The sequence below is a fragment of the Panthera pardus genome, unplaced genomic scaffold (genome assembly GCF_024362965.1).
Source record: "Panthera pardus isolate Hobbes unplaced genomic scaffold, ASM2436296v1 HiC_scaffold_2, whole genome shotgun sequence".
In the NCBI taxonomy this organism is placed as follows: Eukaryota; Metazoa; Chordata; class Mammalia; order Carnivora; family Felidae; genus Panthera; species Panthera pardus.
In genome coordinates, this window is record NW_026526765.1 from 16289168 (window position 1) to 16307331 (window position 18164).

The 18164-nt window shown below is 33.9% G+C and overlaps 1 protein-coding gene across 6 annotated transcripts in view; it reads right to left on the reverse strand.

Moving 5' to 3' along the window:
- CDH18 (cadherin 18) overlaps positions 1-18164 on the reverse strand; it is a 992712-nt gene that overhangs the window by 693879 nt on the left and 280669 nt on the right. For all 6 annotated transcript variants that reach the window (XR_008423672.1, XM_019450749.2, XM_019450750.2 and 3 more), the window contains exon 2: positions 13250-13311. The gene's annotated coding sequence lies outside the window, so the exon portion shown is untranslated. The remainder of the gene's footprint in view (positions 1-13249; positions 13312-18164) is intronic.

Genomic DNA, 18164 nt, shown 5'->3' on the forward strand with positions numbered 1-18164 from the left:
CAAACATCATTTGGGGTCTTTAAATATTAATTTGAACATAAAAAAAGGGAAAAAAACACAAAAATATGATTGCTAATATCAAAGAAAAACTAATAATACTTTGTAATTGCATCCAAGTGTAGATTTAATTTGTTAGGTTTTCAAGACAATGATTTATGCTTTTCTCCTACAATGAAAGCTAAAAAAAAGAGAAAATTGCACTTTTTAATCAAACTATGTGCACTAATCAATTCAAGCAATGCATATGGAAGTTCTTTTTATGCTGAAAATAAGTGTGCACAGAAGTTTATTTTCTGAATTACTTTTAAGAGTGCTTCACACATAGGTGTTTACTTTAAAAACAGTTATTGACTGGATTTGATAGATTACTAACTCTACACATGAATCCACAAGATTTGATAACATCGTCTACATTTTAAGTTGATTGCTTTAAGATTTTCTAATTATGTATCAATCTTTGAATTTAGTTTACAGGTTCAGGTGAAATTTAAAATGTGATGAATGGTGAAGCAAAATACTAACTAATCTCTAATTATACTCTTCTTTACTTGGATCCATTTTAACATCTGTAAAGCTTCATTTAATCTATGCTGTCATCTGTTCCTAGAGGCCCGACCATTGAGGGCTGACGATGTATAATTTATTAAAGGTTCAGTTAAGAACCTTTGATTCCCAAGTTCTGGCTTCTATTTTGTGCTGATTTTTGGGAAAAGAAGGAGCTATTGCTTACTACATTAAGAATAGAAAAGTATCTTGAAAAATTTAATGACAGAAAAAACACAAAGTTGAGAAAGTGGAATTATAGACAGATATACATATTTAATCAAACAATAAAACTAACAATCATTATATATTTTCCCTGTATGTAAATTAATTTCAAAACAAATTGGAACAATTTCCAAAAATTTTATATTTTTTTAGTAAATCTTTATAGAATGGTTATTATATTTATTTTTTTTTTACTTTTGAGATATTGGTGATAACAAAAAATGTTATAAATAAAGGTATCTTGGGGTGCCTGGCTGGCTCAGCCAGTTGAGTGTAGGACTTTTGACTTTGGCTCAGGTCGTGATCTTCCAGTTTGCGAGTTTGAGCCCCACATCGGGCTCTGCACTGACAGTGTGGAGCCTGCTTGGCTCTTTCTCTGCCCCTCTCCAACTCGTGGTGTGTGTGCATGTGTGTGCATGCTCTCTCTCTCAAAAATAAATAAAAATTAAAACAAATAAAAAGACATCTTAACTGTGATGTTTATATGGGTCAGGTGTTGCATTATTAATTTATTAACTTCTCAACAAACCATGTTGTTGATATTCTTGTTTGGTTTTTTGTTTCTTTTTGTAGATAACATTAAACTGTAATTATCTTAATGTTAATAGCTAATAAGTGCTAAGAACTGAGATTTGAACCCAGGTCTCAGGTCTCTGACACCAGAGACCATGTTTAGGCATATATTATCTGTCCCAAAATAGGGAAAAATTGTCTTGTCCCAAATTGTCTGCCCTGGAAGGCATTGTGTCTGTCCCAAAACCTAAAGAGAAGCTTTGATGGAGTGCCTGAACATGAAATGAGTGTGAGTGATATGTGCTTATTAATGTCCTGGCTGAGAGGGATTTAGAGATGAAGACTTATTTGATGGCAGAAATGAGTTCCTATCTCCACAGAAATCATCATTCTTAGCACCACAGAGACAAGTTTATGTATTTCAAAAAAATAAATCATGTTTATTCTGAGGCAATGCTTAAACTCTCAGTAAATATTTGTTACCTACATCTGATTTGTGAAAAATTAGTCAGCGAGAAGGTGAAGGAATGAAAGCAACAGATTTATTCAAGGATCTACTTAGGACCCACAGGGTACATTCCATATGTTAGAACTGTCTCAAGTGTAAGCCCTAACTGTAAAGGCACCTAGTAAATCTACACCCTGTTTGGGTCAATTCCCAGCATTATAACTATACTAAGGAATACCAGTGGAAAATTCCATTCTACTTATAATCTCAATTTAAGTTATGACCGTTTTGGTATATGTGTTTTATCTACAAATTTTAGTTAACTTTTGTTTCAAATACCATATATAAAGAAAATTTCTTGTAAACAATTTAGCATCAATTTCTAAAAAATAACGATATTTTCTTACATAATGACAAATAGATATCATTTGTAATTAATAAAATTATTATTTATTATCATGTAAAACTTTGTCTAAATAGAAATAGCTCTGTCTCCAAATATATGTGTACAGTTTTGTTGTTCAAAGAGAATCCTAACAGAGTCCAAAATTGAACTTGACTGAGATGGTCTCTTAAACTTTTAAGAAAATACAATTTAACATAAGTAAATAACTGAATAAATAAGCAATCTTAAATGAAATAAATAGATCATGACACAAACTCAGTAATTATGTTTAACATTATAATCTGAAACTTCATATCAGAAAAGTTTCAGTTCCAGGAGGATTTTGGAAACATCCCTTCCACCCCCACCTCTAACTATCAGATCAAGAGCCTGAGGCCCAGAAAAGGTATGTTAATTACTCAAGATGATCCACCTAATAAGGGTCAAACTACCAGTAAAGCTTAGCTCTGTGGACCCTCATTGAAGATTTCTGACACTATTCAGCTGAAATTTTATCACCAGTGATTGAAGTATGGGGCACTATATAGTATTAAGATATTTTGCTCAGAACATAAATATTCCATTTAAGACAATTTCAACATATGATTGAGAAAATAACTAAATATAATCTACCATAAATGACTGGCAACATACTATCTAATAACAGCTTCTATTGAGGGGTGCTGAATTTTATTTTTGAAATTTTATTTTTCATGATTTAATTTAAAGTAAAAGAAGACTTTTCAGAATCAGGCCATCAATCAAATCTTTGTTGTTGTTGTTGTTGCTGTTGTTGTTGTTGTTAAAAAGGATCTCTGATATGGTTATGAGATACTCAATTGTCTCAATGAGACAATCCACTTCAGACTAGCTTCATCATTTACATAGTGGAAAAGAACAGTCAGAAGATAATCAAATAAATTGCCTACTTCTACAATGATCAGAAAATCTCAATATTGATAGTTTTAAGAAAAATTGGTAGGATCTTATGTGTTGGACCAGGCGAACATGAAAATAATAAAGTTATGACAAATACATACAAATGTTGTTTCTTGACACTTTATTATTTTCAAAACTTCTGCAATAAGAAAAAAATGATTGAATGTATTTGAATTGTAATGACTTTACATAATGTACTATGTTATTTATCAAATAAACTTTGTCTTTGTCACTTGTAAGGCAGTTTTATCTCCACCCAACATTTAAAATCATACATCAGCGGAATGAATGAAGAACCTGGTTAATTTCCCACATCAACGCCAAAAAAAAAAAAAAGAGAGAGAGAGATAACTCAGCTTTTTTTTTTTTTTAATTTACTTAGTCTTTAAACAGCAGATTTAATGTCTGAGTATGACTGCATTAAGCAACAGTTTGACAGGAAGCCTCAAAACTTAAAGATCTTATGTTTTGGCTTGGTATCGCATCAGTGGATTTACTGGTGCCCAGGAGTTACATTAAATCAGAACTAAATGGCCATTTGTTAGTAGATATGTCTCCAGCTTGGCACAATGGCTTTTCTTGTCCTTGTAGAACAGGCTTAATAAATAAAACCTACACTCATGCTAAAATCGGTCCCAAACTTTATTTTACCTTCTTATAAAACAATCTGGAAACACCATTTTTGCAATAATATTGAAATAGATGGCATTCTTCTGTAGTATATTCTAGCTTAAAACAAGTGAAGCTATATCAAAAGAGGTTCTAAAACATTTTTATATGCCCATATATATTCCTGGATTTGAATCCCAAAACAAATGTGCCCAGAAACAATTTATTTTTCTGAGCTAAAATAGAAACCACAGCAATGGGGAAGGTAAAAAGAATAGATGCTCAACAGGCCAGTCATGATAAAAGAGAAAGTTCCAAAATTATATCCAGAAAACCAAAGCGTGAATGTCCACCTGATCCAGACTGAGTTGTTTAATATACCACCTTAAGAAAAAGGGGATATTAATACTTATCTTAGAACATTGAAAACACTCAGCAAGATGACAAATGTACATTGCAGTGCCTTGCACAGCACCTGATATTGTAATTATGCAAAACAAACAAACAAACAAACAAACAAACAAACAAAAAAACCTCATGACATTGAATAGCATGATTTGAGATAGATCACAAGCCCCTATTTAAACATTCCCCACAACACATAAAAACACATCACAGGGGCTCCTGTGTAGCTAGCTCCATTTGTGAAGCGTCTGACTCTTGATTTCTGCTCAGGTCATGATCTCATGGTTTGTGGGATCTAGCCCCACTTGGGGCTCTGCATGTCAGTGTGGAGCCTCTTTGAGATTCTCTTCCTCCCTTTTTCTCTGCCCCTCCCCCACGCGTAGGGGCTCTTGCTCCCTCAAAAATAAATAAACATTAAAAAAAAATCACATATAAAGCACATTGAAAACCTGATGGCCCTATTGTAGAACAGACATTCTCAGTATTTGAGTTATCACTTGATTCTGCATCTTAATTGCAATATGAAATCAAAGTTCAGAAGGGAGTAATAGGTCATTCATAAATCAACCACAAATGGTATCATCATTTCTGGTTAACAGATGACAAGAGCTTAAGAAAAGAAGCACATGGTCAAGTTTAGATGTTGTGGTGATTGTGATTGTCCTGTAGCCAGAGAATGACTACCAACATTTAAGAAAGGTGAAACAGCAGTATATGGAATTATGAACAATGTCCATAGGTTGACAGTAGTGGTGCTAAATATAAAAGGTGGTAGGTAGGGCCAAAGGACAGGTGCTTACTACATAGATTGGCCTTGAGTTAATTCTATAAAATATCAACTTAGAGACATAGCAGTTAAGTTAGGAGATGTGTATAGAGGCCATATTGTGCGTTTATAAATCTGTCTTATAAAAATTCCCTCTCATATTTCACAAACTTTATTCAGGTGACTATTCATTATTTGTGCATACCAATTATCACATACTGTAATTAGGAAACCACTTGCAAACACAGCTGTGCTTTCCAAACGATCCACTTTTCAGTATGATTTTCTTCCTATCCCTTTGTTGTTCTTATTTCTTTAAAACCCCTTTTAGTCACAGATCTATTAAGAATTTGATGAAAGGTGTGTAAACTCTAGACAGAAAACAATGTATAAAGAAACAAAAGATTGTGCACATGCTTTTGAAATAGAATTCTAGTCTTTTGCTTGAAGGAAAGCAGAAGTAACAATGTGAAGCAGATAATCATGAATCCAGAATTAGAAAGAAACCAATAATTCAAAATACCAGACGACCTCAACCATGGCACATCTGTGTGAACAAAACTCTATGCAGAATACCCCTATATTCCTGATGGTCAAGAGCAAAGGGCTGGTGTTAGAAGGACCCAAAACCAACCTAGGTTTAACTTCCTCATCAATAAAATGGAGATAATAAAATTATATTTTTCTAAATATTAAATGCAATTATGTATTCCAATCCCTTAGTAACTGGCTTAGAGAGGGCATATAGTCATTTACATGCATAAAGTGGAAATATCCAGCATTTGGGAATTTTTCTTGAATTAAGGAAATACCACACGGTGGGTCAACCAAACTAACTCCATACCTGGAAGCTCAGCTCTTTTTCTTGAGCTCACTTCAGCCCCTGACATCTTTCCTGCTTTCTCCTTATTTCCTCGTCCAGTGGAGCCCTGCCTGTCACAGCCCATGCCTTCACCTCGGTGCCTTCCCAAACATCCAGCCTAACAATTTATTCACATAACATACTAGTTCATGCTAATGAGTTGACTCAAGATGTTCCTTCCTCACCTCTCACCAAACCTCTGTTCTGATGCTTCTTTGTGTGTTTTAGGAGACACAGTCTATTAAACTCACGCTTCTCCAGTTTTATTCAATTCAGTTAATGTTTACTAATCTGTCCTATGCCAAGTAATGTGCAAATGTTTACCCGCAGGGAGGCAGCAAGGTGGAATATAAATTCAAAAAGTTAAGGGTACTCTCTTCAATACAGTCAAAGACAGTTGTGAAGATAGCAGATTCTGTAAGAAGGAACTGGCATACTGTCAGAGGTGGGTCAAAGATACATTTTTTGGGAAAAGGAAAATTCTAGTAGTTGAAGTCACAGTATGTAGGCTTTATGACTTCACAATAATAGCTAGAGGCTGGTAGATAACTAGTAAAAGGAACAAATAATTTTGATTAAAATCAAAAGTAAAATATTTAGAAACAAAATGAGAAAATTTGCAATGAACTCAAACAGATATTTCAAAAGATTCATTTATTTTTATTGACTAGATAATTATTTCACTTTATCTTCTGAAAAAATATAATTATTTATCTATAAACATATACCAAATACTTTCTCTTTGGTTTAAGTAAATTAAACTATAAAAATGCGATCACTGGGGCTCCTGAGTGGCTCAGTCAGTTGAGCGTCCAACTTCAGCTCAGGTCATGATCTCATAGTTCATGGGTTCAAGCCCATGTCAGGCTCTGTGCTGCCAGCTCAGAGCCTGGAGCCTGCTTCAGATTTCTGTGTCTCCCTCTCTCTCTGTCCTTCCACTGCTCGTTCTCTCTCTCTCTCTCAAAAATAAAATAAAAATATTTAAATGTGTGGTCACTGAATGATAAAATGTATATGAGGTTATTTTTTTTTTTTCAAGTTAAAACTTTTGGTAAGATTTTAAATATTGAACTGATAGATTCCATTCTGACTGTATGAAGGTTATTTCTTCAATGAGACATGTTTCAAATAGATGACACCATTAAGTAAGAAAAAGGGGTAAGTAGTTGACTGTAAGTAACATAAATAATGTCATTCATCAACAAATGTGCAAGAAACATGGAAGTACACAATCGTGTTCTTCCTTATAAACTGCCAGCCTGATTCTACCCCCAGAAGATAGAAGATGCTTATAAATCTACTGGTTACATGACGAAAGAACAGCGTTCATCTGAGAGATTTGAGCACAAACTCTCTTTGCCATGAACTCTAACGTCCAAAGAAGTGGCAGCAGAAGCGATGAAAATGTTGAGGGCCACTTTTCGAGCACTGTAGTCCCTGATGTTCTTTTTTAGAATTGCTTCTTTTTGAAACATGAAACACACATCTCAACATTGGCAACTACAAATCTGAGTTTTTATCTGTGCAAACTAAACACACGTGAGCATCAATCCCAGTGACCTTTTGCAGGTAGAGACCCCGGGCCAATTGTTTGGCCTCTTATGATGATATTTTACTCCTCTGTGCTTAAGAATGTAAGTGGAAGCAAATATTGACCTTCATATAATCACATGGTATCTTTGTTTTAGCTACCATTTTATTTTATTTTTAAATAGCAATGTGTTTTAATTCAGAGTAACAGATGAAGAGGTATGTCACTATTTACAATTGAACATTATTTCCTGTTTCTGTGTATAACTGTTAAAGTGCTCTTATAAAGTATTCAGAATCTCCATTAGAAATGAAATTATAGAGCAGTTATAACATTCAGGCAGTTGAACTAATTATCAAAAGAGAAAGAAAAAAAGGTCTCATAAAGTAAGGGTACTAACTAATCTAAATTGGATTCTCAGTTTTACATCACAGAAGCTGAGTTTTGAATGTAGGTAAGTGAATCATGTTAGCCAAACTTCTAAAACATTGATTTATACACCAGAATGTTTTGTTTTATAACTGTGAATACGGGGTGTATATTTCTAGTTACCAAAATGAGTCAATTTGTTTTCTATAACACTATCATCTCAAATCTGAGATATCAAAAAACAAACAAACAGACTTAGAATTATAAGTAGTTATGTATGTGTGAAGTCAGGACAAAGATAGTTTAACAGTTTTACCTGCTATTTGAGCCCATCTATGGTAAAGCTAGAAGTTTTAAGGGTAATGCTAATCAGAAACAGCAGCTGAATAAATACTTAAAAGATTTTTTTTTTAATTTTTAAATGTGTATTTACTTTTGAAAAGGATAGAAAGAGTGCATGCATGAGCAGGTGAGGGGCAGAGGGAGGGAGACACAGTATCTGAAACAGTCTCCAGGCTCTGAGCTGTCAGCAAAGAGCCCGACGCGGGACTGGTCCTCAAGAACTGCGAGATCATGACCTGAGCCAAAATTGAACGCTTAACCGACTGAGCCACCCAGACATCCCAATACTTAAAAGATCTTACAACCCACTTCCAATATGTGTTATTACTCAACAAAATCTTCTATTATTAGAACACTTCCATATAACAAACATGTTTTCATTACAGACTAAATTTTTATTATTTACACCACAATTGTTGCTGCTTTTCCCTAAAGGTGTACGTTAAATCTCTCAGAAGACTGAAGAAGAAACTTAAGTGTAATCACAAATGTGAATCACTTTATGTTTGTTTTTTCTTTTTTTTTTTTTTTTATGCTTCAGAAGCTTTTCATAAGTGGTTAATCTTACCTACTCTATGTTAAATGCTTTTATTTTTAGTTTCTGATATAATTTTTTTGTTGTCTTAAGTTTTGTTTTTTTTAATGTTTATTTGTTTATTTTGAGAGAAAGAGAGAGGAGAGCAGGTCAGGGACACAGAGGGAGTTAGAGAATCCCAAGCAGCCTCTGCACTGTCATCTCAGAGCCAGACACAGGACTCAATCTCATGAACCATGAGATCTTGACCTGAGCCTAAACCAATAGGAGGATGCTTTCCTGACAGCCACCCAGGCATCCCTTTAGGTTTATTTAAATTCGAATTAGTTAACCTATAGTGTCTGTCTAGAGTCGTATAAAAATCATGCCAGTTTGATTTTATCCACAGTTCTTCTGGAAAGTAATAATCATATGTATATCATAAGGTAATTTTGAGGAGTAGATAAGTTTACAAACACCAATAACTTACTGAGTGCACTCAATATTAGCCATATGTAATATGTAGTCATATTAATGAGCAAAGACTTCTATAGTCTATTATATGCTGCCATGTAGAAATTTATACAATTTATTTGATTTCTTTATATAATCATATGAAGAATCCTTATTAGACTAAGAAAGATTGATAGAAACAAATGAACAAAATCTAGTATTGGGAAAGTACAGCAGAGGCGTCATAGTTTTATCTCATATAAATTATGTGAAATAGCATTTATTGAAATTTATAGGATAGAAATATATTAGTATTCACATTTCGAGAAAAGGGAAGGGTAAATATTAAATATTTTCATCCAGTAAACATGTATTATGCGACTTTCACACAATTATGAAAAATAACCATAACCTTGAAAATCATATGAGGTAGATTTTGAGTATCAATATGTATAAATTATGTACTCACATTCATTTCATCTAAAAACAGAGAAAATGTTTGATTGTTTATCCAAGTGAATAATTTCTCAAAATTATGAAACATCTATTAACTATTTTATAACTTACAGTGCAGAGTTTGTGGTTCTACTCCATTACACATTCAGCAGGCAGAGTTTGAATCTTACTCCACAGACAATTCAAACATTAATTTAAAATGGACATAAGCCAGGACACCTGGGTGGCTCTGTCACATAGCGTTCAATTTGGCTCAAGTCATGGTCTCATGGTTGATGAGCTTGAGCCCCGAGACAGGCACTGTGCTGACAGCTCAGAGCCTGGAGCCTACTTTGGATTCTGTGTCTCCCTCTCCCTCTGCTTCTCCCCCACTCAGGCTCGGTCTCTCTCTTTCTTGCAAAAATAAATAAATATTAAATAATAATAATAATCTAAAAATAAATAATAAATAAAATGGACATGTGCCTTGCTGAAAATCATGTTTCTCAAAAAATTTTGATGAGAGATGTCCTGGTATAAGTTATAGAAGGCAAGTGGAATATGAACTTTCTTCCAAAATGTAAGCTCTTTATGAAGGACCCTTGCTGGTTGGAAACGAGAGATGGAAAAGAAAGAAAGAAAGAAAGAAAGAAAGAAAGAAAGAAAGAAAGAAAGAAAGAAAGAAAGAAAAAAGGATGTAGATGAAGAAGAAAATTATAAATATATCCAATGTGTGGAAAATTTTTCCTTTTTAAAGGATATTAACCTCTATATTAAAGTCTATCTTGATTCATTAAATTCAAATATTATCTTGATATTTAAATGCTTAAATGTTATATTTTATAATATATTTTCCAGAATAACTTGTAAGACTCAAAATGTAACTGAGATTTAACATAGAATCAATGTAAAGATATAATTAGAGTTTAATTGGCAAAGAAAGTCAGTGTAAAATCTCTTCTTCCAGCTCTCTTTTCTCCTTTTTGTTTTTTTTTTTCTTTTTAATATAAGTTGCAATAATGTGTAAATCTGAAAAATAGACTTAGATGAAATTCACTTGATGAACATAATCATATTCCCCTACTTTACACTGGATAGATCTATGTTTGACCTAAAGTCATGGAAATTTGGACTAATACTAAAAGTCTAATTAAGCACATGGGGCCCCTGGGTGACTCAATTGGTTAAGCCTCTGAATCTTGACTTTGGCCTGGGTCATGACCTCATGGTTCGTGGGTTTGAGCCCTATTTTGGGCTCTGTGCTGAAGGTGTGGAACCTGCTTTGATTCCCTCTCCCTCCCTCTCTCTTTGCCTGTCCCCTGCTTGCTCTCTCTCTCTCTCTCTCTCTCAAAATAAATAAATAAACTTCAGAGAAAAAAAAAAAAAAGCACTATCTTATAAGATGATAAAATTTGAGAGATCCTACTGGCTGTCACATAAGGCTTCCCTAAAGTATGCTAGGGATTTTAGCTGTCACGTGCAACACAAATGATTCAGTGATTCACAAGTACCTACAATTTTTTTTTTTAATTTTTTAATGTTTATTTATTTTTGAGAGACAGAGAGAGACAGAGCATGAGTGGGGAAGGAACAGAGAGAAAGGGAAACACAGAATCTGAAGCAGGTTCCAGGCTCTGAGCTGTCAGTACAGAGCGAGCTCGATTTAGGGCTCAAACTCATGGGCCCTGTGATCATGACCTGAGCCCAAGTTGGCATTTAACCGAAGGAGCCACCCAGGCGCCCTGCAAGTACCTACAATTTTAAGGATGGTACTGTAAAATATAAACACAATAACCAATTTAATAATAAATTATGTATTCATATTTCAATTTTCAAAGGTATTTATGTTTAATTACATCCTGGGGAATGAAAATTGATGTAAACTTTTGCACACAAACACACCCACTCACACTAACCCACTGTTTTTCCTGAAATGATGAATATGCTCATGATGATAAGTAGTCTTATTTAGTTAGAATAAAGTAACTTATTTATTATTAAATTAATTAAGCTGTGTATGCCACAAAGCCTTTCAAATATTGTTTCTATATCTTGCTTGTGTGTGTGTGTGTGTGTGTGTGTGTGTGTGTGTGTGTGTGTGGTTTGTTTCAGTCCCACATGGTTTTGCATCCAAAAAGACATTTTCAAGAACAAAGTTGCATGCAATACAAATAAATTCCGAATCTACGTGATAGGAAATCTCACCCTTGGCAAGAGTTTCCAACATGATCAAGGGTTTAGGGTCCTTAAAGGGTATTCAGGGCACATCAGGAGGTGGGGATGAGGCAGTAGATATCTAACACTTGAAAACCGTGTTGCCCTATGTCCTCGTTTGATTTGAGTGGAACACAATCTGCTCTCGATTTTGTTTGTTTTTGTTTTCTATATATTAACACAAGATTAGATCTGTATTTAGAGTTCTCTTTCTAAAATAGCAAGTACGTCACATAAAACAATAGAATATGATTGAAAGCATTGAGTGTTCTAATAGATCAGCATTTTTAAACCTTTCTATTAATATAAAAGAGCAGGATTGAAACAGACATGCACACTTACCAAAGAAGCCAGGCAGTTGTACAGAATGTGTGTGATGAACTGTAATTTATGCAAAATAAACTAATATACTACTTTTGATTTCATAGCTTGTATCCTAACATTTCATCTTTTCATAAGAAATTTAACTATTCAAGAAGGAGTTCGTCATAATGCAAGGCAGTTTTATTTTTTTTTTTTAAGTTTTTTTTTAACGTTTATTTATTTTTGAGACAGGGGGAGACAGAGCATGAACGGGGGAGGGTCAGAGAGAGAGGGAGACACAGAATCTGAAACAGGCTCCAGGCTCTGGGCTGTCAGCATAGAGCCAACGCGGGGCTCGAACTCACAGACCGCGAGATCGTGACCTGAGCCGAAGTCGGCCGCTTAACTGACTGAGCCACCCAGGTGCCCCAATGCAAGGCAGTTTTAGATTAGATGCCATTCATTAGTCAGTCACCAAAATTGTAGAAGGTGTAGTTTTATCTACTATTTATGAAATTTTCCAGTATCTATACCTGTTACTTATTATTCGAATAGAGTTATCATTGTAAACCTTATCTATCAAACACAGATAAATGATGGAATAGCCAGAAACAGTTAAATCTCAGGACTCTGACATTTAAAGATGTCATAAAACACAATTTCAGAGTTCACTGGGAAAGAGATCTGCATCTGGTGACAAGCCCAAACAATTAATGAAACAATCTGACTTCTCTACGTGTATATATTTCAAGCACACCCATATACAAAATTACATTATTAAAAAAAATTTTTCTGTTTATTTATTATTGAGAGACAGAGAGAGATAGAGCATGAGCAGGGGAGGGGCAGAGAGAGGAGGAGACACAGAATCCGAAGCAGGCTCCAGGCTCCAAGCTGTCCGCACTGAGCCCGATGTGGGGCTTGAACTCACAAACTGTGAGATGATGACCTGAGACGAAGTCAGACGCTCAACTGACTGAGCCACCCAGGTGCCCCCCAAATTATATTTAAAAATAGGTTTTTAAATAGTTTCTTAAAATATGGAAACCTAGCCATATATTCATTGAGAACTCTTTTCTGAGCTTTCACCTTCTTAAAAGAAAATTTAGAAAAACACTTAACAAAAGCCAGCCAAATGTCAATGCACCTTTGCTGGTTCTATGACATTTGAAATGTGTGCCTATGAGAAAGAGTTCCAAAATTCCTTAGAGAAAATAGGAGATAGACAATAGTTTGTTTTAAAGAGAGATTTTTAAAACAAAGAAGAGAATTGCTAAGTCAACCCTCTAAATACATCAGGATAGTTATAAAGTTTTTTAAGAGAAACAGTATGACAACAATTTTGACATTTCTATAACATTTTTATATAACGAAATAATACAAAAAAATTTACCTTATAAGTCACTTCATGACTGTTTGGTGATATATTTTCTTATATACTACTGTGATTGTGTCCTGAAAGAAAAAAAATGAAAAACTATTGAATATTCATATCCTATAAGTCATGCATAGTTATAAGTAATACAAAGCATAATTATTACACATTTTTCCATACCAATCAAGAATCCAACTCATGAAAACATCATGGGGAAAGATGTACTTTTTGAAAAGGTAAAATATTGAGGGGCTTAAATTGCCAGATTTTTTTAAATTTTTAATTAATTAATTAATTAATTAATTAATTTACTCTTTCAGGGCATAGCCTTTTGAGACAGATCCCTATTAGAATCTCAACTCTGTAAAATATTTTTTTTTTAATTTTTTAAGGTTTATTTATTTTTGAGAGAGAGAGAGTCAGAGCATGAGGGTGGGATGGGCAGAAAGAGAGAGAGAGAGAGAGAGAGGCCCAGAATCTGAAGCAGTCTCAGGCTTTGAGCTGTCAGCACAGAGTCCAATGCCGTGGTCAAACTCATGAACTATGAGATCATGATCTGAGCCGAAGTCGGACACTTAACTGGATGAGCCAACCAGGGGTCCCTCAACTCTCTAAAACATTTTTTGTTTTAATTTAAAAAGTAGGACACTGGGTGGCTGAGTTGATTAAGCCTCCTCCTTTGGCTCAGGTCATAATCTCAAGGGTCATGAGTGCAAGCCCCCCATCTGGCTCTGTGCTGACAGTGTAGAGCCCACTTCAGATGCTCTGTCCCCTTCTCTCTCTGCCTGTCCCCTGCTCGCTCTCTCTCTCTCTCTCAAAAAATAAACAAATAAACATTTTTTTTCTTATAGTTAGCTAAAATTGCCTTAACAAAGTAGGTAAGTGACAATGTGGTTTGCTGTGATCTCTACTTTCTAAAATTGATCAAAATGACATTTAGAAAATCAAACAGAATCCTCAAATACTTTAGGAATAAGTTTACAGGAATAGATTATTCATTCACCAGTGATTTACTGACTACCTATTAGGTACCAAACTTTATTATTCATATTGGGGAGACAGCAGGGAACCAAGGAGCCAGTCATCTGCCCTCATGGAGAGTAAAATATATGCAGAACTAAGTAAATATGTATTGTATGTTAGATCATCAAAAGTGCTAAAAAAGAAAAGTAGACTGGAAGGGATTATGAATTATTCGTATCAAGATCTATGGATCTATCGAAGCAAAAAGTCCCAAAGTCCTTTAGAATATGTACTGCTCAGAAGCTTCATTCTCCCTAGGCGACCTACTCGAACATTCTCATGATTATACTTTGGAACTCCGATCTTTTCAATATGGCTTCTCTTAAAATTAGAGTAAGTGGAACGCAATGAGATTGATTTCTAAGTTTGGTTTTAGGAACTAGTTATGATACAATGTTCAGGTGCCTTGTTACCAGGGACTAGAATCACTCATTAACAGTGCAGGATGTATGGAGACACTGTAACTCATGCGTGCATGATTTGTGTTCAGGATCAACAAGAATTTCCAAGGAACAGTTTTTAAGAATTGCATTAAGGTATTCTACTAGAGGGAAACTCATATGTGGGCACAAAGGGACCTATTTATGTCGAACTTACATGTTTTGCTAAAGTTAACATAGCCCTATTGGAAATGAGGCCCAAAGCATATGACTGATCAGTTACTCTCAGCTCCATTGCTAGCATAGAAAAAGCAGCTCTCTCTTTCATGTGTATGGCCTAATGCAAATACTGGCTCTAACTGTCACACTGCCCCCAGCCCCCCCCCCCCCCAATTTAACTGCTTAAAATCTGGAAAAAGTATGAATTTATAAATGTTTTTAGCATATTGCAAACTACTGCATCAACCAGGAGATTTCACCAATGAATAAAACCCCATCTTCTGTGCCACATACATTTATTCACATTTAAGGGAAAAAGTCATTTAAATACCTTTTGGAAAGGAGTTATTATATTTTCCCCCTATTAAAAAATATTTCACTTTCTAATTAAATCATACTGTCTTGTCTCTGTTTCAGCTATTTCTACGATACCTAATATATTAAATGCAACAGTTCTTTTAAGTGACAATTTCAGTAAGGATTCATTTGCATTTCTTAGCTCTCCCTACTCCTTTGATACAATTTTGTCAAATTCTATTGTTTTAGAGCAGTTTAGGGTTCACAGCAACACCAAAGGGAAGGTGGAGATTTCCCATATATCACGTATCCACACACATTCATAGCCCCGTTATCAACATCTCCCACCAAAGTGGTACATTTGTTGAAATTTATGAACCTACATTGGCACATTACAATCACCCAAAGCCCATAATTTACATAGAGCTCACCCTTGGCATTGTATATTCTATGGGTTTGGACTAATGTTTGACATGCATCCATCATGACTGTACCATAGCCCCAACTAATTCATTTTCCTTCTTATGAAAGCCAGCTAACCCAGACCTGGACCCCTGATTTAGAGAAACTATGAGATAACAAATAGATGTTTTAACACACTTTGTTCGTGGTAATTTGCTCATAGCAATAGAAAACTGATAAAACTACCCTCAAAGTGATATTAGGGATCGGTACATTTCTAATTCAGCTTTTTGACTTATATTGTTAAATGTAAATGCATTTATTTCAACAACTCCAAAAGATTTTACCCCATCTGGATTATCCTTTTGAGGATGTTAATAATTAACAATAGAACATTGTTTTCAATTTAAGATATTTTTAAATGTGTTTTTCACATTTAAAATAGGAAAAACATTTTTTTTTTTTCAGAAAAACAAAATGAGTTGAACAAATAGAGCATTCTCTATATAAAAATAAGGGCAATTTACTCAGAAATGCCTTTATAGTCCATATGCATTGATCATTATAATTCATCCTTTACTTTAATGTAGAAATGAACTATATTCCATAAATAGAGTTTTCTAAAGAAAAACAGTCATATTCTGTGCTCTTGGGTTTGTACCTCCCAACATGACAATGATAAAATACAACATTTTGAACGAATCACATTGGAAAGTCATCAGCAATCTGAATCCACTATATAATATAATTAGGAGTGCAATGTATAAATAATCCTTTGCTCCTTGATACAAGGTGCTCCTCGTTCATTAGTATAAGGGTCATTTGTAAGCCAGTTTTGTCACTACCCTGAAACGATATTGTTGTTAAATTGTGATAAAGGGGAAACCATAAATTGGAAAAGAATTTTAATGGTCATTATCTTCATTAGCTAATGAGATGTGCTAATTATGTTCTTAAATGACAATGATTTAGTAACCCTGGCAAAGAGGGCTCACAGAGCAATAACTAAATCAGTCCCCTTTAATGTATTTTCACAATGTTGGAAGGAACATAATAACTAAGAGCCATAATTATGTTATGTATAATATTATTCATTAAAATGTCTATCTAAGTTATGTTAGATTTTATGTTGTTTTTCCCTATGATATATTTGCATAATATCTAGGGTACTAAAAATGTGACAGAAAAAATTGCACTAAAGCTGTACTTCTGAAAGTGTGGTTTTTAGACCCCTGGTGATCCCTGAGACCCCATCAGATGTGCGAGGTTTAAACTATTTCCATAGTAATTAAATGTTATATATACTGATTTTACTGTGCTGACAGATGGGAAAAAATTATAGGTAAAAATGCTGGATCCTAAACATAAATCAAGAAAATGCCTCTCAACTGTACTAAAACTTGTGATATTCTTTAACTCTATGTAGTTGCATGAAAAACAGAAAAAAAATTAGAAGAGAAAAAGAAGAAGGAAAAAAGAGGGCAAATGGGAGGTAGAGAAGGAAAAAAAATGTTTAGTTTCTCTTTAAAAAAGAAAACATATATATATATATATATATATATATATATATATATATATATATATATATATAAATGTGTGCCCTTGTGTGTGTGTGTGTATGTATATATATATACACATATAATTTTTATATTCTATGTGAAGAAATAGGAAACACACATGAAATACTTGTGCTGTGGTTTGAAGTATAATGATCATCCATAGGAAAGTGTAAGTGTGGTTGCTTGAGTTTTTAGTTGTGAGCTAAACTAGGTGTTTTTAGTTTGTTTTCTGTTTTTGTTTGTTTGTTTGTTTTTTCATGGAATACCATTTTTACTTGACATAGTAACAGCCAAATGTAGCTACTTAGATTTGGTCATTTCTAGACATTTCCTTGAATGTAAACAAAGGGAGCTTCCACCTCAAAGAAAAGAAGTAATAATGTTTTTGGCCAGGATTCATTATTTTAAGCAACAATGAAAATTTTGGAAAGCTTGTGTGTATGTCCATGATTTTGACACGATGCCAAATCTTAAAGACTTCTCTGATAAGATTATTCATAATATTGGCAAATTTGCATTTTTTAATAATGAAATTTGTCAATATTTTAAAGTTCTGTATATCTCAGCAAACCAATATTTCTCAAATGGCCAAAGCGTAATGTTACAAAACCATCCACAGGTGAAGTATTTTTGAATTGTTGAGTTTTGGTGTAGTATCAAAAAAGTCACAATTACCTGAAACAAAACAAAACAAAACAAAACATTAAAATGCTGCCTTTCTCAACCACATATCTAAGTGAGGTCAAGTTTTTCTTTTGTTTGCCTTGTTTTTGTTTTGTTTTCTTTTATCCTACACTTCAACTAAGCAGCATATCATAATAGATTGAGTGAGGAAGCAGATAAAATAATCCGTTTGCCTTGTATTGAGCTAAACATTAAATTTAAAAAGAAGTAAAATAATGCTAGATTTATCGTTAATTAAAAAAAAAACATTTTTTAAAAATACCTCAGTTTTTTTATTTCTAAAATATCAAATATTGACTTATATAAGTCATATAAACAAAATTGGGACTTCAATTTTAAGACTTTAAGGGGTATTGCCTCGTGGTAATT